The 23,933-nt window shown below is 41.9% G+C and overlaps 1 protein-coding gene across 3 annotated transcripts in view; it reads left to right on the top strand.

Moving 5' to 3' along the window:
• LOC133642818 (matrix Gla protein-like) overlaps positions 1-23,933 on the top strand; it is a 102,442-nt gene that overhangs the window by 39,151 nt on the left and 39,358 nt on the right. The window contains exons 4-5 of one of the 3 annotated variants that reach the window (XR_009824607.1): positions 20,023-20,395; positions 20,534-20,595. The exons of 1 other annotated variant lie outside the window; for it this stretch is intronic. The gene's annotated coding sequence lies outside the window, so the exon portion shown is untranslated. Of the gene's footprint in view, positions 1-4,888; positions 5,040-20,022; positions 20,396-20,533; positions 20,596-23,933 lie in introns of those variants that run through there. One more of the 3 variants, XR_009824608.1, reaches the window with a different exon arrangement.

Genomic DNA, 23,933 nt, shown 5'->3' with positions numbered 1-23,933 from the left:
TAATTAAGAGTTGGACAATATTGGAATATCGGCAAAAAAGCCATTATCGGACATCCCTAATTTTCACTGTAAAATATAGATAGCTGCAATCTTATATAAAACATAACACTTTAAAAAAAAAGGTCATTTATTAATGATAGTCCAGAATAAAATACATCAATAAAATGGAAAGTATTTTTCTTGCATGATCCCGCTCAATAATAAACATAACCTCAATGGCAGGAGTAAAAAAAAAGATTATTAATAGAACCCACACCTACCAACTAAGCATCTATTTCTAGGATTCTGGAAATAACTACGTCAAATATTTATTGGTGGCGTGTTTAAATGTATCTGCAAAATAAAAGAAAGTACACCCTATAAAGCTCTCTGGACATGACATCACATAAATCACTTTATTTTAGTCCCAAGCCTCAGTTTAGTTTTGGGTTTCAACAGGAAAAGCCGCAAAACCGCCTATTTTATTCCGAGCCGGCCTCTGGTATGCACGCCTGCAGGGTGAGCTGGGGATTGTGGGTAAGTCGTCGGGAGATGAACGCACGTCCATATTTGTTTGTTGAAGTGTTGCACAGCAGACGTCTGAGACCCGAGTCATCAATGTCATTTCATGTGTACTTTATAGCAAGTGCCTCTGGGGACATCCACTGGTGTGAAACCACATCCAGGCAAGGAAAAACTACAACAAAAAAAACAGCTGGGTAAAAAGTTGAAACCTTGATGCGAGACCGTGGAAGTTGGGACAAATTGTACAGTTATTGAATTGTTAAATAGGTCATGTTATGATTTATTTGATACAAAAGCGGTGAAGTTGTCAGGTTGTGTAAATGGTAAATAAAAAGAGAATACAACAAATCCTTTTCAACTTATATTCAATTGAATAGACTGCAAAGACAAGATATTTCATGTTCACACTGAGAAACTTCATATCATTTTTTGCAAATACGTTTGCATTATCTTGGCCGCGTTTCTGGGTGTTGTTGATAAATGGCTTTGGCTTTGCATAGTAGAGTTTTAACTTGCACTTGCAGATGTAGCGACCAACTGTAGTTACTGACAGTGGTTTTCTGAAGTCTTCCTGAGCCCATGTGGTGATATCCTTTACACACTGATGTGGCTTTTTGATGCAGTAGCGCCTGAGGGATCCAAGGTGTGTAATATCATGGCTTACCTGCAGTGATTTCTCCAGATTGTCTGAACCTTTTGATGATATTACGGAGCGTAGATGGTGAAATCCCTAAATTAGCTGCTTGAGAAATGTTGTTCTTCAACAATTTGCTCAGGCATTTGTTGACAAAGTGGTGACCCTCGCCCCGTCCTTGTTTGTGAACGACTGAGCATTTCATGGAAGCTGCTTTTATACCCAATCATGGCACCCACCTGTTCCCAATTAGCCTGTTCACCTGTGGGATGTTCCAAATAAGTCTTTGACGAGCATTCCTCAACTTTCTCACTCTTTTTTGCCACTTGTGCCAGCTTTTTTGAAACCTGTTACAGGCATCAAACCCCAAATGAGCTAATATTTGATAAAAAATACCAAAGTTTCTCAGTGTGAGCATGAAATATCTTGTCTTTGCAGTCTATTCAATTGAATAGCAACGTGATATACATGATAATGTTGCCATCCAAGCAACGTTAGCATGGACGCCCCTGCTTATTTCAGCAAGACAATGCCAAGCCAGGTGTTACAACAGCGTGGCTTCGTAGTAAAAGAGTGTGGGTACTAGACTGGCCTGCCTGTAGTCCAGACATTGAGAATGTGTGAAGGCTAAAATATGAGAAGGGAGACTGTTGAACAACTTAAAGGCCTACTGAAAGCCACTACTAGCGACCACGCAGTCTGATAGTTTATATATCAATGATGAAATCTTAACATTGCAACACATGCCAATACGGCCGGGTTAACTTATAAAGTGACATTTTAAATTTCCCGCCACACTTCCGGTTGAAAAAGCCTTCGGAGGATGACGTATGCACATGACGTAGCCCGGGGAACAGAGGTATGCCTTCCCCATTGAATACAATACAAAAAAGCTCTGTTTTCATTTCATAATTCCACAGTATTCTGGACATCTGCGTTGGTGAATCTTTTGCAATTTGTTTAATGAACAATGGAGGCTGCAAAGAAGAAAGCTGTAGGTGGGATCGGTGTATAGCGGCTGGCTGCAGCAACACAACAAGGATTACTCACTTGGATAGCAGACGCGCTAGCCGATGCTAACCGGCCTCCGCATGGATGATCGGGTGAAGTCCTTCGTCGCGCCGTCGATCGCTGGAACGCAGGTGAGCACGGGTGTTGCTGAGCTGGGCAGATGATGGCTGGCTGACGTAGGTGGAGCGCTAATGTTTTTATCATAACTCTGTGAGGTCTGGTTGCTAAGTTAGCCTTAGCGTCGTTAGCAACAGCATTGTTAAGCTTTGCTAGGCTGAGATCTATTAACCGTGTAGTTACATGTCCATGGTTTAATAGTATTGTTGATCTTCTGTCTATCCTTCCAGTCAGGGATTTATTTCTTTTGTTTCTATCTGCATTTGAGACAGATGCTATCACGTTAGCTCATGCTAATTAGCATGAGCTTCGTCGATGTATTGTCGTGGAGATAAAAGTCACTGTGAATGTCCATTTCGCGTTCTGGACTCTCATTTTCAAGAGGATATAGTATCCCAGGTGGTTTAAAATACAAATCCGTGATCCACAATAGAAAAAGGAGAGAGTGTGGAATCCAATGAGCCAGCTTGTACCTAAGTTACGCTCAGAGCGAAAAAAAAAAAAGTATTTCACTGCATTCTAGTCCGTCACTCTAACGTTCCTCATCCACGAATCTTTCATCCTCGCTCAAATTAATGGGGTAATGGTCCGAATCGCTCTAGCTGCGTTGAAAACAATAGGAAAATATGAGGGAGTGAACAACTGACTACGTCACGCTACTTCTGGTAGGGGCAAGGCTTTTTTTTATCAGAGACCAAAAGTTGCGAACTTGTTCTCTACTAAATCCTTTCAGCAAAAATATGGCAATATCGCGAAATGATCAAGTATGACACATAGAATGGATCTGCTATCCCCGTTTAAATAAAAAAAAATCATTTCAGTAGGCCTTCAAGCTGTACATCAAGCAAGAATGGGAAAGAATTCCACTTCAAAAATGTGTCTCCTCACTTCCCAAACCTTTACTGAGTGTTGTTCAAAGGAAAGGCCATGTAACACACTGGTAAAAATGCCTTTTTTGCAATGTGTTGCTGCCATTAAATTCCAAGGTCATGATTATTTGCACAAAAGTAACAAAGTTTGTCAGTGTGAACATGAAACATCTTGTCTTTGCAGTCTATTGAAGGTAATATAAGTGGAAAAGGACTTGCCTGCGTGTCAGCGGTCAGCTGCAGACGAGGTGCTGCTCCACTGCTCTCTGGCTGTTGTGTTAGTGGCTGAACACTTGCTGACCGCTTGTGGCGACCACAGAGGCAGAGAAGTAGGCAGCGGGAGAAAGAGGTTTGAGGGAGCAGTTATGATGAGAAGAAGTCATCAAGTGTGAGTGACAGGCTGGAAGTTGAGTGACAGCAGAGGTAGTAGACATGAGCTTTAGGATCAAACGGTTTGGATTGTGCAAACTGAAACCTTCACGTCATATTCCAGGACTTTGCTCAGTCAGCACAAAGTCGGGCTCTAGGTTTAAGTTTAGATGACCAAAAGCACGCGAAGTCAAGTCCAAGACGTCAGATAATGAGCAGTAATGCATAGCCAACATGGCAGCCTAAACAATGCAATGACTGTGGTCCTGGTCCTGGTCCTGCTCCTCCAATGTGGTCCTGCTTCTTGTCCTCCAATGTGGTCCTGCTCCTTGTCCTCCAATGTGGTCCTGGTCCTGCTCCTCCAATGTGGTCCTGCTCCTCGTCCTCCAATGTGGTCCTGCTCCTTGTCCTCCAATGTGGTCCTTGTGAGGATCTTGTCCTCCAATGCAGGTTTTAGAACATGCCATGCACGGCAGCTGGACCACAGACCCAGGGAGGTTCAAGGCAGGACAGGCAATTTGGCCTTTTTGTTTAATTGAAGTTGATCAAAGTGAATCCACGCTGCTCATGAAGAAGACAACAAAAAATGTATATTTTATTTTCATCAAACTGTTATCAAATACTTCTTATTCACATTTATTTATTTTTATGACATTAAAAAAACATTTGGGGTCTTACCTTTTTAGTGTGAGTGAAGTTCAAGCGCCCAACCTCCACCAGGAATACTTCCTGTACATGTACTTCCTGTACATGTACTTCCTGTACATGTACTTCCTGTACATGTACAAGAAGTACATGTACTTCATATAAATGTACTTCCTATACCTGTACTTCCCGTACATGTACTTCCTGTACATGTACATCCTGTACATGTACAGGAAGTACATGTACAGGAAGTACATGTACTTCCTATAAATGTACTTCCTATACCTGTACTTCCCGTACAGGTACTTCTTGTACATGTACTTCCTGTACCTGTACTTCCTATACATAGACGATATTTTGATAATATTTGCAACAGTTTACCCCACAGTCATAAGACTGGGTACGTGACACTTGTTAACTGTTAGCATGCCACCGTTAGCAAACATGCTAAGTGTTAGCATTTTAATGTGCATGTGCTAATTTTTTAGGCTAGCTCTGTAGCTCATTTTGTACAGTAACACATAAAAAAGTCACAGATTCAGACACCCGGCACCATCTTAAAAGTACGACGGCTTGCCAGAGGTCACAGATAGCAGGCCCATTAACATTTCCGCGGGTATTTTCCAGTTTTTCTAACTGGAGTACCTGAATAAACACCACTCAAAGATGCCTACGCAAAGATTCAAACCCAGGACTTTCTGAGCCACCGCCCCAATCTGTTGTTTGTTGTTGTGCACAGTCTGTCAGTGGAAGTGGTCGTCTGAGGCGGTGTGCTTGTCAGCGTTATCTGATGTCTGCTGAACGTCTTCCTGTGACATTCCTGAGCGGGTGGGCGGGCGCAGCCTGCGTTGTTGGAGTTGGCAGCGCAGAAGAGACGTGGGGCACCGAGGCAGAGGTATGCAGCAACAGGATGGCAAACATACGCACACACCTACATGTACACAGCACGTTCACGCAGTCACTAGCAAACGTGCTAACTCTGCAAACGTGTCCTGAAAGAACCTGGATCATTGACACCTCAGTCTGAGTTGGAAATGAAGAGTTGGTGTGTCGAAGCAATGTTGAAAGAATCTGGATCATTGACTAATTCAGTCTGAGTTGGAAATGAAGAGTTGGTGTGTCGAAGCAGTGTTGAAAGAATCTGAAACATTGACTAATTCAGTCTGAGTTGGAAATGAAGAATTGGTGTGTCGAAGCAGAGAGTCGAAAGAATCTGGATCATTGACACCTTCAGTCTGAGTTGGAAATGAAGAGTTGGTGTGTCGAAGCAGTGTTGAAAGAATCAGGATCATTGACTAATTCAGTCTGAGTTGGAAATGAAGAGTTGGTGTGTCGAAGCAGAGTGTTGAAAGAATCTGGATCATTGACACATTCAGTCTGAGTTGGAAATGAAGAGTTGGTGTGTTGAAGCTGTGTTGAAAGAACCTGGATCATTGACTAATTCAGTCTGAGTTGGAAATGAAGAGTTGGTGTGTCGAAGCAGTGTTGAAAGAATCTGGATCATTGACACATTCAGTCTGAGTTGGAAATGAAGAATTGGTGTGTCGAAGCAGAGTGTTGAAAGAATCTGGATCATTGACTAAATCAGTCTGAGTTGGAAATGAAGAGTTGGTGTGTCGAAGCAGTGTTGAAAGAATCTGGATCATTGACACATTCAGTCTGAGTTGGAAATGAAGAGTTGGTGTGTCGATGCAGAGTGTTGAAAGAATCTGGGTCATTGACTAATTCAGAGTGAGTTGGAAATGAAGAGTTGGTGTGTCGAAGCAGTGTTGAAAGAATCTGGATCATTGACACCTCAGTCTGAGTTGGAAATGAAGAGTTGGTGTGTCGAAGCAGTGTTGAAAGAATCTGGATCATTGACACATTCAGTCTGAGTTGGAAATGAAGAGTTGGTGTGTCGATGCAGAGTGTTGAAAGAATCTGGGTCATTGACTAATTCAGAGTGAGTTGGAAATGAAGAGTTGGTGTGTCGAAGCAGTGTTGAAAGAATCTGGATCATTGACACCTCAGTCTGAGTTGGAAATGAAGAGTTGGTGTGTCGAAGCAGTGTTGAAAGAATCTGGGTCATTGACTAATTCAGTCTGAGTTGGAAATGAAGAATTGGTGTGTCGAAGCAGAGAGTTGAAAGAATCTGGATCATTGACTAATTCAGTCTGAGTTGGAAATGAAGAATTGGTGTGTCGAAGCAGAGAGTTGAAAGAATCTGGATCATTGACTAATTCAGTCTGAGTTGGAAATGAAGAATTGGTGTGTCGAAGCAGAGTGTTGAAAGAATCTGGATCATTGACTAATTCAGAGTGAGTTGGAAATGAAGAGTTGGTGTGTCGAAGCAGAGTTGAAAGAACCTGGATCAATCGAAAGTTGTCTTTATTTTGAAGTTATCATACCATGATTTTACCAGTCTGGCCCACTTGGGAATAGATGATTATTACTCTGGCACCAAGTGTTCAATCTGTGGCTAATAATGTGCGTCTTAGTTATTAGGGATGCTCAAAAAAATCTCGATTCTTATTTAAACCAATCCTAAATCGATTTATATTTTTCAAATATCTATTTATTTTTTAAAAACGGGTTTTCAACCTTAAGGAGGTTTTGTAACCAGTACCAACTAAATAATACATTGCAAAAATTGGTTTGAATCAAGAACCGTTTCTGAATTGAATCGACACTCCAAGAATCGGAATCGGATCAAATCGTGAAATTTGCCCAAAGATTCCCACATCAACAATCTATTTTCCACTGACTAAAATAAAACCATAACTCAACAAAACTAGCAGGTCATATAATTAATTCGATTAATCACATGTTGTAATTGTTATTAATCACAGTAAATTACTTGCTAACAATTTCAATTCATCTTGAAAAAGAACCCAATATTTTAGTACAAATTCCATTTTATTGTCAAAATGTCATACACGAGAATTGAAAAACATGTTTTAGTTGAATGCACACCAACAGTTTTAAATCAAGTCCAGTCAGGGTTTATTTGGAAGGCAAGTCGGAGTCTCCTCACAGGGTTTTCCCCAGACTGTGGCGTGGTCAACATGACGCCATCACATCACTCAATCAAATCAAATAAGCCAATACATAAAAAGTGTTATTATTAGTATTAACATACATGTTTTTCTTATTTATAATACTATTTAATTTACATATTATTATTATAATTTATAATAAAATGATTATTTATTATATTAGGTTAATTCCGCCCGATTGTAGCTGAGATAGGCTCCAGCACCCCCGCGACCTCGAAAGGGATAAGCGGTAGCAAATGGATGGATGGATGGATATTAAGATAATTAGATTTAACATACATTTTTTTCTAAATTATAATATTGATTTAAATATTTTTATTATTATTATTTATAATAATTGTATTATTTATAATATTATTTATAATATTAACATAATTAGTATTAACATACATGTTTTTGTTATTTATAATATTATTTAATGTAAATATAAATATTATTTATCATAATAATATTATTTGTAATATTAACATAATTATTATTAACATACATGTTTTTCTTAATTATAATATTTAATTTAAATATTATTTTAATTATTTATATTATAAGATTGTTTTAACGTACATGTTTTTCTAATTTATAATATTTAATTTAAATATTATTATTGTTATTTATAATAATTGTATTATTTATTATATATAATAACTTAATTAGTTTTAACATACATGTTTTTCTTATGTATAATATTTTTTAATTTAAATATTATTATTATTATTATTGTTACTATTTATAATGCTATTCATAATCTTAACATAATTAGTATTAACATACATGTTTTTTTTAATAATATTATTTAATTTTAATATTATTATTATTATTGCTATTTATAATGATATTATTTATAATATTATTCATAATATTAACCATTAGTATTAACATACATGTTTTCTTATTTAAATATTATTATTATTATTTATAATAATATTATTATTTATAATAACATAATTAGTATTAAGATGTTTTTCTTATATTCATCAATTGTTGCTGCTTATTGCACAATGCACTTTTTTGAACATTTTCCAAAATTCTAGAGACTTCTCCAATCCTTTTAGTGACTTTTTCTTTATTAATAACGACGAGCAACAAATGTGGTGTTATTAGAGACTGTACTGGTGTTTGGAGACTCTCCTGTCCCTTTTCTTTATTAATAACGACGAGCAACAAAAGTGGTGTTATTAGAGACTGTACTGGTGTTTGGAAACTGTCCCTCGCCTCGATGTTAGTGAGAGCTGCAGCCAGCCTTACGTCACTTGTAATCTCATTTTTTAAGTGGAGTGGAACTAGAAGTTGACTTTATATGTTAATTATGTTGCATTCTATCCATTAAATCGTATTCAATTATATTCACAAAAGGATGCGAAAATACCGTCTAAAACATCACAAAATGCCACAAATTCAGTCGGCCATTTTTATATATTCCGCTCCGAATATCTTCGGCAATTTTCGTAGATTCTACGTCACTGGAGTAACGTTTCTGCACTCTGACCATATTATTAGGTCAGTCATACTGGAAATACACAAACATTGTAAAGAGGTGTGCGCTTTGTCATTCACAATCGTTATGTAAGACAAGAACACATACTTGGCTTTTCTACGCATTCAGAATTGTAAATAAATAGCAAACAATTGAGTTAACAGATAGAGGCTCCTCTGTTGCGCTCATTATACTTTCTAGAAAACATCCAAAAACCGCTAACGGTACTATACTCTGTCTGAAAAGTACCGCTTCGCCATATATATATATATATTTTTTACAGGCATGACGGCACGTCGTCATATCGTGGCATTGTTGGTTTTACGAGCAGAGGAGCATGTTGGGCAGCGCACACACACAGAGTACTTACAAGCAGACACAGTTAGTAGACAGAAAAGGGAGAATGGACGCAGTTTGGTGTAAAAAGTAAAGATAAAGGTGAAGTTATAACACTGAAACACCCTCAGGAAGAGCTGCTTTAAGACATGGCTAGCTAGTTTGCGGCTAACGTCCATCCACAGTGTTTTAGCTACTTCTAAATCACTAATCCCGTGGTGACAAATAAAGTGAGTTTCTTACAAGTATCACCGGCGTCACAATGTAAACAAATGCCATGGGTGGATCTACACCTGACATCCACTGTAATGATACCAAGTACAAGAGTGTATCTAGTCGATACTACTATGATTACATCGATATTTTTTATCGTCACAAAATCTTTTTTCCTTTTTAAAAAATGTATGTTATGTTTATAAAGTCAGTAAATATGTCCATTCTATGTGTCATACTTGATCATTTCGCGATATTGCCATATTTTTGCTGAAAGGATTTAGTAGAGAACATCGACTATGAAGTTTTTGTTGCTGATAAAAAAGCCTTGCCTGTAGCGGAAGTAGCGTGACGTCACAGGTTGTGGAGCTCCTCACATCTGCACATTGTTTACAATCATGGCCACCAGCAGCGAGAGCGATTCGGACCGAGAAAGCGACGATTTCCCCATTAATTTGAGCGAGGATGAAAGATTTGTGGATGAGGAAAGTGAGAGTGAAGGACTAGAGGGAAGTGGAAGCTATTCAGATAGGGAAGATGCTGTGAGAGGCGGGTGGGACCTGATATTCAGCTGGGAATGACTACAACAGTAAATAAACACAAGACATATATATACTCTATTAGCCACAACACAACCAGGCTTATATTTAATATGCCACAAATTAATCCCGCATAACAAACACCTCCCCCCTCCCGTCCATATAACCCACCAATACAAACCAAACACCCGCACAACACACTCAATCCCACAGCCCAAAGTACCGTTCACCTCCGCAAAGTTCATACAGCACAGATATTTCCCCAAAGTTACATACGTGACATGCACATAGCGGCACGCACGGACGGGCAAGCGATCAAATGTTTGGAAGCCGCAGCTGTACTCACGGTAGCGCGTCTGCCATCCAACTCAAAGTCCTCCTGGTTGTGTTGCTGCAGCCAGCCACTAATACACCGCTTCCCACCTACAGCTTTCTTCTTTGCTGTCTCCATTGTTCATTAAACAAATTGCAAAAGGTTCACCAACACAGATGTCCAGAATACTGTGGAATTTTGCGATGAAAACAGACGACTTAATAGCTGGCCACAATGCGGTCCCAAAATGTCCTCTACAACCCGTGACGTCACGCGCAAACGTCATCATACCGAGACGTTTTCAGCAGAATATTTCGCGGGAAATTTTAAATTGCACTTTATAAGCTAACCCGGCCGTATTGGCATGTGTTGCAATGTTAAGATTTCATCATTGATATATAAACTATCAGACTGCGTGGTCGCTAGTAGTGGCTTTCAGTAGGCCTTTAAAACAGAAAATAAGCAGATATTAACAGTAAGTGAACCATTGGATCAATAATATTTTTTTACAGTTTGTCCCTCATAATGTGTACAAAATAATAGGTGTATAAATGACACAATATGTTACTGCATACGTCAGCAGACTAATTAGGAGTCTTTGTTTGTTTACTTACTACTAATATATACTTATGTATGTATATATATATATATATATATATATATATATATATATATATATATATATATATATACACACACACACAGTGGTGGTCAAAAGAGTACATACACTTGTAAAGAACATGATGTCATGGCTGTCTTGAGTTTCCAATCATTTCTACAACTCTTATTTTGTTGTGATGTAGTGATTGGAGCACATACTTGTTGTGATGTAGTGATTGGAGCACATACTTGTTGTGATGTAGTGATTGGAGCACATACTTGTTGTGATGTAGTGATTGGAGCACATACTTGTTGTGATGTAGTGATTGGAGCACATACTTGTTGTAATGTAGTGATTGGAGCACATACTTGTTGTGATGTAGTGATTGGAGCACATACTTGTTGTGATGTAGTGATTGGAGCACATACTTGTTTGTGATGTAGTGATTGGAGCACATACTTGTTGTGATGTAGTGATTGGAGCACATACTTGTTGTGATGTAGTGATTGGAGCACATACTTGTTGTGATTATAGTGATTGGAGCACATACTTGTTGTGATGTAGTGATTGGAGCACATACTTGTTGTGATGTAGTGATTGGAGCACATACTTGTTGTGATGTAGTGATTGGAGCACATACTTGTTGTGATGTAGTGATTGGAGCACATACTTGTTGTGATGTAGTGATTGGAGCACATACTTGTTGTGATGTAGTGATTGGAGCACATACTTGTTGTGATGTAGTGATTGGAGCACATACTTGTTGTGATGTAGTGATTGGAGCACATACTTGTTGTGATGTAGTGATTGGAGCACATACTTGTTGTGATTATAGTGATTGGAGCACATACTTGTTGTGATGTAGTGATTGGAGCACATACTTGTTGTGATGTAGTGATTGGAGCACATACTTGTTGTGATGTAGTGATTGGAGCACATACTTGTTGTGATTATAGTGATTGGAGCACATACTTGTTGTGATGTAGTGATTGGAGCACATACTTGTTGTGATGTAGTGATTGGAGCACATACTTGTTGTGATGTAGTGATTGGAGCACATACTTGTTGTGATGTAGTGATTGGAGCACATACTTGTTGTGATGTAGTGATTGGAGCACATACTTGTTGTGATGTAGTGATTGGAGCACATACTTGTTGTGATGTAGTGATTGGAGCACATACTTGTTGTGATGTAGTGATTGGAGCACATACTTGTTGTAATGTAGTGATTGGAGCACATACTTGTTGTGATGTAGTGATTGGAGCACATACTTGTTGTGATGTAGTGATTGGAGCACATACTTGTTTGTGATGTAGTGATTGGAGCACATACTTGTTGTGATGTAGTGATTGGAGCACATACTTGTTGTGATGTAGTGATTGGAGCACATACTTGTTGTGATTATAGTGATTGGAGCACATACTTGTTGTGATGTAGTGATTGGAGCACATACTTGTTGTGATGTAGTGATTGGAGCACATACTTGTTGTGATGTAGTGATTGGAGCACATACTTGTTGTGATGTAGTGATTGGAGCACATACTTGTTGTGATGTAGTGATTGGAGCACATACTTGTTGTGATGTAGTGATTGGAGCACATACTTGTTGTGATGTAGTGATTGGAGCACATACTTGTTGTGATGTAGTGATTGGAGCACATACTTGTTGTGATGTAGTGATTGGAGCACATACTTGTTGTGATTATAGTGATTGGAGCACATGTTGTGATGTAGTGATTGGAGCACATACTTGTTGTGATGTAGTGATTGGAGCACATACTTGTTGTGATGTAGTGATTGGAGCACATACTTGTTGTGATTATAGTGATTGGAGCACATACTTGTTGTGATGTAGTGATTGGAGCACATACTTGTTGTGATGTAGTGATTGGAGCACATACTTGTTGTGATGTAGTGATTGGAGCACATACTTGTTGTGATGTAGTGATTGGAGCACATACTTGTTGTGATGTAGTGATTGGAGCACATACTTGTTGTGATGTAGTGATTGGAGCACATACTTGTTGTGATGTAGTGATTGGAGCACATACTTGTTGTGATGTAGTGATTGGAGCACATACTTGTTGTGATGTAGTGATTGGAGCACATACTTGTTGTAATGTAGTGATTGGAGCACATACTTGTTGTGATGTAGTGATTGGAGCACATACTTGTTGTGATGTAGTGATTGGAGCACATACTTGTTTGTGATGTAGTGATTGGAGCACATACTTGTTGTGATGTAGTGATTGGAGCACATACTTGTTGTGATGTAGTGATTGGAGCACATACTTGTTGTGATTATAGTGATTGGAGCACATACTTGTTGTGATGTAGTGATTGGAGCACATACTTGTTGTGATGTAGTGATTGGAGCACATACTTGTTGTGATGTAGTGATTGGAGCACATACTTGTTGTGATGTAGTGATTGGAGCACATACTTGTTGTGATGTAGTGATTGGAGCACATACTTGTTGTGATGTAGTGATTGGAGCACATACTTGTTGTGATGTAGTGATTGGAGCACATACTTGTTGTGATGTAGTGATTGGAGCACATACTTGTTGTGATTATAGTGATTGGAGCACATACTTGTTGTGATGTAGTGATTGGAGCACATACTTGTTGTGATGTAGTGATTGGAGCACATACTTGTTGTGATGTAGTGATTGGAGCACATACTTGTTGTGATTATAGTGATTGGAGCACATACTTGTTGTGATGTAGTGATTGGAGCACATACTTGTTGTGATGTAGTGATTGGAGCACATACTTGTTGTGATGTAGTGATTGGAGCACATACTTGTTGTGATGTAGTGATTGGAGCACATACTTGTTGCTCACAAAAAACATTCGTGAAGTTTGCTTCTTTTATGAATTTATTATGGCTCTACTAGTCAAAAGTATACATACAGCAATGTTAATATTTGCTTCCTTGGCAAGTTGACCTGCAATAAGGCACTTTTGGTAGCCATCCACAAGCTTCTGCTTGACCACTTGACCACAAAATTGCTGCAGTTCAGCTAAATGTGTTGCTTTTCTGACATGGACTTGTTTCTTCAGCATTGTCCACACCTTTAAGTCAGGACTTTGGGAAGGCCATTCTAAAACCTTCATTCTAGCCTGATTTAGCCATTCCTTTACCACTTTTGAGGTGTGTTTGGGGTCATAGTCCTGTTGGAACACCCAACTGTGCCCAAGACCCAAGACCCAACCTGCGGGCTGAGGATTTTAGCTTGTCCTGAAGAATTTGGAGCTAATCCTCCTTTTTCATTGTCTCATTTAAAGCAGCAGTTCCATTGGCAGCAAAACAGGCCCAGAGCATAATACTACCACCATCATGCTTGACCGTAGGCATGGTGTTCCTGGGATTAAAGGCCTCACTTTTCCCCCTCCAAACATATTGCTTGGAATTGTGGCCAAACAGCTCCATTTTTGTTTCATCTGACATCACATGGACAAAGATAAGACCTTCTGGAGGAAAGTTCTTATCTTTCAATGACCCCAAACACACGTCAAAAGTGGGGAAGGAATTTTGGTGATTTACAGGATTTCTTACTGAAAAATGTATTCACTTTTCATTGGGCCTTTTTAATAATGTTAATATATACTGCTTCTGCATGAGTGACTAACACTAGTGCGTGACTAAGTCCTGGACACAACATCATCACACTGCTGTCATCTGGGAAGATCCAGCACAGTAGATTTATGTGAGGGTGCAGTACAGTACAGTACAGTACAGTACGCCCCACATCACTTCCCAATGACCTACAGCTTGGCAACATGGATGATGAAATATGAAAACACATAAAACACATAAAACACAGATTAATGTTGTCTCCTACAACTGCTCCACTATACTATATATATGGATATATATATATACATACTGTACATACATACATGTATGTATGTATATATATACATACATACATGTATGTATATATATATACATACTGTTAATACATACATACCTGTATGTATGTATGTATACAGTATATATATATATACATATACTGTATATACATACATACATACATACATACAGGTATGTATGTATGTATGTATATATATACAGTATATGTATATATACATACATGTATGTATATACTTTATATATACATATACTGTTTATACATACATACCTGTATGTATGTGTGTATATATATCTATATATATATATATATATATATATATATATATATATATATATATAGATATATATACATACATATACTGTATATACATACATACATACATACATACATACATACATGTATATACAGTATATATATTTTTTTTTTCATACAGCAGTTTTCATAATCAGCTCATTTTTAAATGTTGCAATACAAAATGATTTGTTATTATCAAAAGCAACTAATAATTTATCATCCCACACAAAAGTATTGAAAAATGGTACCGTTGAGTACGGGTATTGATTACTAGGTACCGGGAATCGGTACGGTATCGGTTCAATTGTGAGCGGTACCCACCCCTTCTCAGGACTCCAGTTTTTAGTAGAATTTATAGAACGGAACTTATTTGCCAGTGGATTGATTGTAGACACATGCTGACATGAGATTGTAGACACATGCTGACATGAGATTGTAGACACATGCTGACATGAGATTGTAGACACATGCTGACATGAGATTGTAGACACATGCTGACATGAGATTGTAGACACATGCTGACATGAGATTGTAGACACATGCTGACATGAGATTGTAGACACATGCTGACATGAGATTGTAGACACATGCTGACATGAGGTGAGTCACTTTGTGTTGGTCTGAACAGAAAACTTCTCCCACTAATGTTCTGAACCCCTAACAATATTTATGTCCTGCATGGCCCACAAGAACGGCGGACAGCTGCGCGTAACGTCTGTCCCTCATCCAGTCCGTCCATCTTCCAGTCGGTCCTTCATCCAGTCTGTCCCTCATCCAGTCCGTCCATCTTCCAGTCTGTCCCTCATCCAGTCTGTCCCTCATCCAGTCTGTCCATCATCCAGTCTGTCCCTCATCCAGTCTGTCCCTCATCCAGTCTGTCCATCATCCAGTCTGTCCCTCATCCAGTCTGTCCCTCATCCAGTCCGTCCATCTTCCAGTTGGTCCATCTTTCAGTCGGTCCTTCATCCAGTCAGTCCCTCATCCAGTCTGTCCCTCATCCAGTCTGTCCATCTTCCAGTCGGTCCCTCATCCAGTCCGTCCTTCATCCAGTCTATCCCTCATCCAGTCTATCCCTCATCCAGTCTGTCCCTCATCCAGTCTGTCCATCTTCCAGTCCGTCCCTCATCCAGTCCGTCCCTCATCCAGTCTGTCCCTCATCCAGTCTGTCCCTCATCCAGTCTGTCCATCTTCCAGTCTGTCCCTCATCCAGTCTGGCCCTCATCCAGTCTGTCCGTCATCCAGTCTGGCCGTCCGGATCTTCCCTCATGTTTTCACAGACTCTGAGTCACTTTCACTGTTTTCTGGCACATTCTTTCACCCTGCAGAGAACCTTGCAGCAGCAACAAGTGCAGCAGCTGCTGTTGACCAGGTGCACCTGGACAAACAAACACGAGGTGCACCTGGACAAACAAACATGGACAAACAAACACGAGGTGCACCTGGACAAACAAACACCAGGTGCACCTGGACAAACAAACACCAGGTGCACCTGGACAAACAAACATGGACAAAAAAACACGAGGTGCACCTGGACAAACAAACACGAGGTGCACCTGGACAAACAAACACCAGGTGCACCTGGACAAACAAACACCAGGTGCACCTGGACAAACAAACATGGACAAACAAACACGAGGTGCACCTGGACAAACAAACATGGACAAACAAACACGAGGTGCACCTGGACAAACAAACACGAGGTGCACCTGGACAAACAAACACGAGGTGCACCTGGACAAACAAACATGAGGTGCACCTGGACAAACAAACACCAGGTGCACCTGGACAAACAAACACGAGGTGCACCTGGACAAACAAACATGGACAAACAAACACGAGGTGCACCTGGACAAACAAACACGAGGTGCACCTGGACAAACAAACATGAGGTGCACCTGGACAAACAAACACGAGGTGCACCTGGACAAACAAACATGGACAAACAAACATGGACAAACAAACACGAGGTGCACCTGGACAAACAAACACCAGGTGCACCTGGACAAACAAACACCAGGTGCACCTGGACAAACAAACACCAGGTGCACCTGGACAAACAAACACCAGGTGCACCTGGACAAACAAACATGAGGTCCACCTGGACAAACAAACACAAGGTGCACCTGGACAAACAAACATGAGGTGCACCTGGACAAACAAACACCAGGTGCACCTGGACAAACAAACACGAGGTGCACCTGGACAAACAAACATGGACAAACAAACACGAGGTGCACCTGGACAAACAAACACGAGGTGCACCTGGACAAACAAACATGAGGTGCACCTGGACAAACAAACACGAGGTGCACCTGGACAAACAAACATGGACAAACAAACATGGACAAACAAACACGAGGTGCACCTGGACAAACAAACACGAGGTGCACCTGGACAAACAAACATGAGGTGCACCTGGACAAACAAACACCAGGTGCACCTGGACAAACAAACACGAGGTGCACCTGGACAAACAAACATGAGGTCCACCTGGACAAACAAACACGAGGTGCACCTGGACAAACAAACATGGACAAACAAACACGAGGTGCACCTGGACAAACAAACATGGACAAACAAACATGGACAAACAAACACGAGGTGCACCTGGACAAACAAACACGAGGTGCACCTGGACAAACAAACATGGACAAACAAACACGAGGTGCACCTGGACAAACAAACACGAGGTGCACCTGGACAAACAAACATGAGGTGCACCTGGACAAACAAACACGAGGTGCACCTGGACAAACAAACATGGACAAACAAACATGGACAAACAAACACGAGGTGCACCTGGACAAACAAACACCAGGTGCACCTGGACAAACAAACACCAGGTGCACCTGGACAAACAAACACCAGGTGCACCTGGACAAACAAACACCAGGTGCACCTGGACAAACAAACATGAGGTCCACCTGGACAAACAAACACGAGGTGCACCTGGACAAACAAACATGAGGTGCACCTGGACAAACAAACACCAGGTGCACCTGGACAAACAAACACGAGGTGCACCTGGACAAACAAACATGGACAAACAAACACGAGGTGCACCTGGACAAACAAACACGAGGTGCACCTGGACAAACAAACATGAGGTGCACCTGGACAAACAAACACGAGGTGCACCTGGACAAACAAACATGGACAAACAAACATGGACAAACAAACACGAGGTGCACCTGGACAAACAAACACCAGGTGCACCTGGACAAACAAACACCAGGTGCACCTGGACAAACAAACATGAGGTCCACCTGGACAAACAAACACGAGGTGCACCTGGACAAACAAACATGGACAAACAAACACGAGGTGCACCTGGACAAACAAACATGGACAAACAAACATGGACAAACAAACACGAGGTGCACCTGGACAAACAAACACGAGGTGCACCTGGACAAACAAACACGAGGTGCACCAGGACAAACAAACACGAGGTGCACCTGGACAAACAAACATGGACAAACAAACACGAGGTGCACCTGGACAAACAAACACGAGGTGCACCTGGACAAACAAACATGGACAAACAAACATGGACAAACAAACACGAGGTGCACCTGGACAAACAAACATGAGGTGCACCTGGACAAACAAACACGAGGTGCACCTGGACAAACAAACACGAGGTGCACCTGGACAAACAAACATGGACAAACAAACACGAGGTGCACCTGGACAAACAAACACGAGGTGCACCTGGACAAACAAACACGAGGTGCACCTGGACAAACAAACACGAGGTGTACCTGGACAAACAAACACGAGGTGCACCTGGACAAACAAACATGAGGTGCACCTGGACAAACAAACACGAGGTGCACCAGGACAAACAAACACGAGGTGCACCTGGACAAACAAACATGGACAAACAAACACGAGGTGCACCTGGACAAACAAACACGAGGTGCACCTGGACAAACAAACATGGACAAACAAACATGGACAAACAAACACGAGGTGCACCTGGACAAACAAACATGAGGTGCACCTGGACAAACAAACACGAGGTGCACCTGGACAAACAAACACGAGGTGCACCTGGACAAACAAACATGGACAAACAAACACGAGGTGCACCTGGACAAACAAACACGAGGTGCACCTGGACAAACAAACACGAGGTGCACCTGGACAAACAAACACGAGGTACACCTGGACAAACAAACACGAGGTGTACCTGGACAAACAAACACGAGGTGCACCTGGACAAACAAACACGAGGTGCACCTGGACAAACAAACACGAGGTGCACCTGGACAAACAAACACGAGGTGCACCTGGACAAACAAACATGGACAAACAAACATGGACAAACAAACACGAGGTGCACCTGGACAAACAAACACGAGGTGCACCTGGACAAACAAACACGAGGTGCACCTGGACAAACAAACACGAGGTGCACCTGGACAAACAAACATGGACAAACAAACACGAGGTGCACCTGGACAAACAAACACGAGGTGCACCTGGACAAACAAACACGAGGTGCACCTGGACAAACAAACACGAGGTGCACCTGGACAAACAAACACGAGGTGTACCTGGACAAACAAACACGAGGTGCACCTGGACAAACAAACACGAGGTGCACCTGGACAAACAAACACCAGGTGCACCTGGACAAACAAACACCAGGTGCACCTGGACAAACAAACACGAGGTGCACCTGGACAAACAAACACGAGGTGCACCTGGACAAACAAACACGAGGTGTACCTGGACAAACAAACACGAGGTGCACCTGGACAAACAAACACCAGGTGCACCTGGACAAACAAACACGAGGTGCACCTGGACAAACAAACATGTTTTTGCAGACATGAGTTCCATCATTAGAGGACGTGTCATCCAAACACTCACTGAGACTTCTTGCATGCTGAATGAAAGTCAAGTGCTTTGTCGCCCACATGTTTAGGGTGGGTTGTCTAGTGTTCCCCAGCCTGTAAAGCACTCTGTCATGCTGTGTATTGGGCTATTCACTTGGCCGCCTGGGGGCCAAATCCGGCCCAGAAGTGACACCGTACCGGCCCCGGAGTTGAGTTGAAAAGTGAATTCCTAAAGACAGGAGTAAGCTTGTGTAGAGGAACTTGGAAAATATCCCTGAATGTTGTGGTTTGCATCAGCAAGTGTTAGTCAAGGCACCCATTTAGGTCCTCTCCTTTTTGGCAGTTCCACCTGTGTCCACCATGTGATGTCATGTCACTTGACCTGGGAGGAAGTCAGGATGTACCAAGACTGCGCGTGCAGTTGACAACAAGTGCAAAAGTTGCACAGGCCGCCCCATTCAAATGAGGTTTCTGCGCACTAAACGGCGTGTGCAAACTTGAAAATAGTGTGGGATCTACTAAGACCGCGTGTGGGCCACCTTCTGTCCACCCGAGGGTAGCCGGAGTAGCCAACCAGGACCTATGAGGCCCACGTCAGGGGCCGAAAGGGAGCTGGTCCTGGAAGCTGTGGGGTGTGAGCGAGGAGGGTTCCCTGGAGAGACTGGAGAACTCCTGCAGAGCCAGGTGACCAGGGACTCTATTGGGACCTTAATGAGGTACAGTCTGGACTTTGGTTGTTGTGTGTTTTTGTTCCGCACAGACAACATGGCGTCTGTCTGCAGTCTCTCTCATGTCTCATTTTCCCTTTACTGCTTTTTCAAATGTTTGGCGGCCTCTCCTTCCGGCGCTTACAGCATTTGCTCCAGAGTCCAGGGTGTGGCCGGTCTTCCCGAGGTCTCGCACGTATGGAAGATTTATTTAAAGGCCTACTGAAATGACATTTTTTAATTTAAACGGGAATAGCAGATCCATTCTATGTGTCATACTTGATCATTTCGCGATATTGCCATATTTTTGCTGAAAGGATTTAGTAGAGAAAATCGACGATAAAGTTCGCAACTTTTGGTCGCTGATAAAAAAAAGCCTTGCCTGTACCGGAAGTAGCGTGATGTCACCGGAGGAAGGGCTGCTCACATTTCTCCATTGTTTACACCAGCAGCGAGAGAGATTCGGACCGAGAAAGCGACGATTACCCCATTAATTTGAGCCAGGATGAAAGATTTGTGGATGAGGAATGTGAGAGTGAAGGACTAGAATGCAGTGCAGGACGTATCTTTTTTCGCTCTGACCGTAACTTAGGTACAAGCTGGCTCATTGGATTCCACACTTTCTCCTTTTTCTATTGTGGATCACGGATTTGTATTTTAAACCACCTGGGATACTATATCCTCTTGAAAATGAGAGTCCAGAACGCCAAATGGACATTCACAGTGACTTTTATCTCCACGACAATACATCGGCGAAGCTCTTTAGCTACGGAGCTAACGTGATAGCTTTACTGCAGATAGAAACAGAAGAAATAAACCCCTGACTGGAATTATAGACAGAAGATCAACAATACTATTAAACCATGGACATGTAAATACACGGTTAATACTTTCCAGCCTGGCGCAGCTTAACAATGCTGTTGCTAACGACGCCATTGAAGCTAACTTAGCAACCGGACCTCACAGAGCTATGCTAAAAACATTAGCGCTCCACCTACGCCAGCCAGCCCTCATCTGCTCATCAACACCCGTGCTCACCTGCGTTCCAGCGATCGACGGAGCGACGAAGGACTTCACCCGATCATCCGTGCGGTCGGCGGCTAGCGGCGGATAGCGCGTCTGCTATCCAAGTCAAAGTCCTCCTGGTTGTGTTGCTGCAGCCAGCTGCTAATACACCGATCCCACCTACAACTTTCTTCTTTGCAGTCTCCATTGTTCATTAAACAAATTGCAAAAGATTCACCAACACAGATGTCCAGAATACTGTGGAATTATGAGATGAAAACAGAGCTATTTTGTATTGGATTCAATGGGGTACCGATACTTCTGTTTCACTGGCTACGTCACGCGCATACGTCATCCTACAAAGGCGTTTTCAACTGGAAGTTTAGCGGGAAATGTAAAATGTCACTTTATAAGCTAACCCGGCCGTATTGGCATGTGTTGCAATGTTAAGATGTCATCATTGATATATAAACTATCAGACTGCGTGGTCGCTAGTATTCAGTAGGACTTTCAAGTGAGGTTTTCGCGTGTATTACTGGAAATATGTGCCCATGGAAACACTCATTCCCCCCCCCACAATGGTGTTATTGCTCTCTCCGACCTGTGTGCCTTGTTGTTGACCTCGCAGCACGCCTGTTCCCGCAGGTCACGCCTTGTTTTGGGTTTTGTGGTGTTTTTCCCGCTGAGCGCTCTTATTTTGTTTCCACTTCCTGCTCCGTGGCAGTGACTTCCCCCCCCCAGCTTTTGAGCGCCGTTCTCATCATCTGCGGGTGATTAGTGATCATCGTTCTCACCCGCTGCCAATGCTAATCAGAGGGCTTTGTCTCAGTCGCCACTTTTGGACGTAAGCTCCCCGTATGCTGAAGTTGACATAAACCGCTTCCTGTGCATTCTCCTGCTGCACTCTATTTGGGGCTCGAGCAGCAACAAGCTATTGAAATTGCTTTGTTTATTATTATTCCATCGCATTTTTGAGGGCCTTAGTATGCACTCTATCATGATGGGATGCACCTAAAAGTCTCAAGAACCCATATTTGGAAACAAACAGGAAGTCGGCCATCTTGGTTTCTTTTAGGCCAAAAAACAGGGGTCGTACTTTGGCAAAATCCTCCTGGGGACTTTGACCAGATTAGTTGCAATTACAATTAAAGATACTAGACAGATGGGCGAGGGTAAATTGCGAATTAATTTTGCCTGCGCCGTAGGATGTGGGCGGGGCCTGGCGCCAAACTTTGATTTGATGGCCGGCCACCAAACTTCCAGCAATCATAACTTGGCTCCACAAACTCAGATTTTGGTCAGAGTTGGTACGAATGCTGATGGTGACACCCTGAAGTGATGTTTGGGTCATTACCCATTCGTGGTGGGCGTGGCCTGGTTGCAAAAACTGCTCCTCGCCATCCACCGCCAAACTGTCGTAACTCCACTTGAGATGATCGGATCTCCGTCCAAACTGATACGAGGCTTTTAAGTCGGGGTCTGATCATGACTAGATGTTGATATCGACACCAGTATCGCCCCCTTGTGGTGGACAATTATATTTGGGTTTGCATTTTTGAACGTTAAATACTTTTTTTTGCTTGCACGCTGCCTCCGCGTTCTTGGAGGTTCTCAAGACTCCGACAGTTGAAGGACATCCAAGGACCAGACGGGAGGGATGGCAGCAGATGAGAGACCAGATAAGAGACTGTGGAGAGGGCAGCGGGTGATGCAGGTCTGGATTGTAACCTCGGGTCCAACAACAACACAACTCTGTGAGGCTATGAAACACTGGAAAGCTGAGGGGGGAAGTTTGAAGGCCAGACTAGGCAGGAAGCGTTCATGTCTGAGGAGCATTTTCCAAACCTCAGGAAGTGGTGACCTGAGTGTGGGCAGACTGTGGTGTGTCACTGCAGGCCAGGCCAGGTGTGGGCTTGTCTGCAGGTCTCTTGACTTGCTGGAGCTCTTGCAATAACATTATATATATATATATATATTGCAAATACAAACTACAAAAGCAGTGAAGTTGTCAGGTTGTGTAAATCAGTGTTTTTCAACCACTGTGCCGCGGCACACTAGTGTACCGTGAGATATTGTCTGGTGTGCCGTGGGAGATTATGTAATTTCACCTAATTGTGTTAAAAAAATATTTTTTTTGCAAACCAGTAATTACAGTCTGCAAATGATGTGTTGTTGTTGACAGATTGCTGGACGACAGCAAAGACTTACGGCGTGTGGAGCCGCAGACGGCGTCCACAAAGTACATCCGTACATGACATGACAATGAACATCAAAATAGGAGCGCAAGACAAGAACAAAAACACCAAAAAACTCCAAATAAGTCACGGCGTGATGTGACAGTACACCTACTTTGAGACAAGAGCTATAGTGAAGCATGGTTGGTTATGGTTTGAATATCCAACAATTGCGAGAATAACTTTTTATTGTCAATATTGGCTGCTGAGTTTAATTTTTTTTATGTTTTCTGCTCGTGGTGTGCCTCGAAATTTTTCAAATGGAAAAAAATGTGCCTTGGCTCAGAAAAGGTTGAAAAACACTGGTG

This window comes from Entelurus aequoreus, linkage group LG25 (genome assembly GCF_033978785.1).
Source record: "Entelurus aequoreus isolate RoL-2023_Sb linkage group LG25, RoL_Eaeq_v1.1, whole genome shotgun sequence".
NCBI classification, from domain to species: Eukaryota; Metazoa; Chordata; class Actinopteri; order Syngnathiformes; family Syngnathidae; genus Entelurus; species Entelurus aequoreus.
Note: the sequence above shows the minus strand (reverse complement) of the source record. Positions and strands in the feature narration are given on the sequence as shown.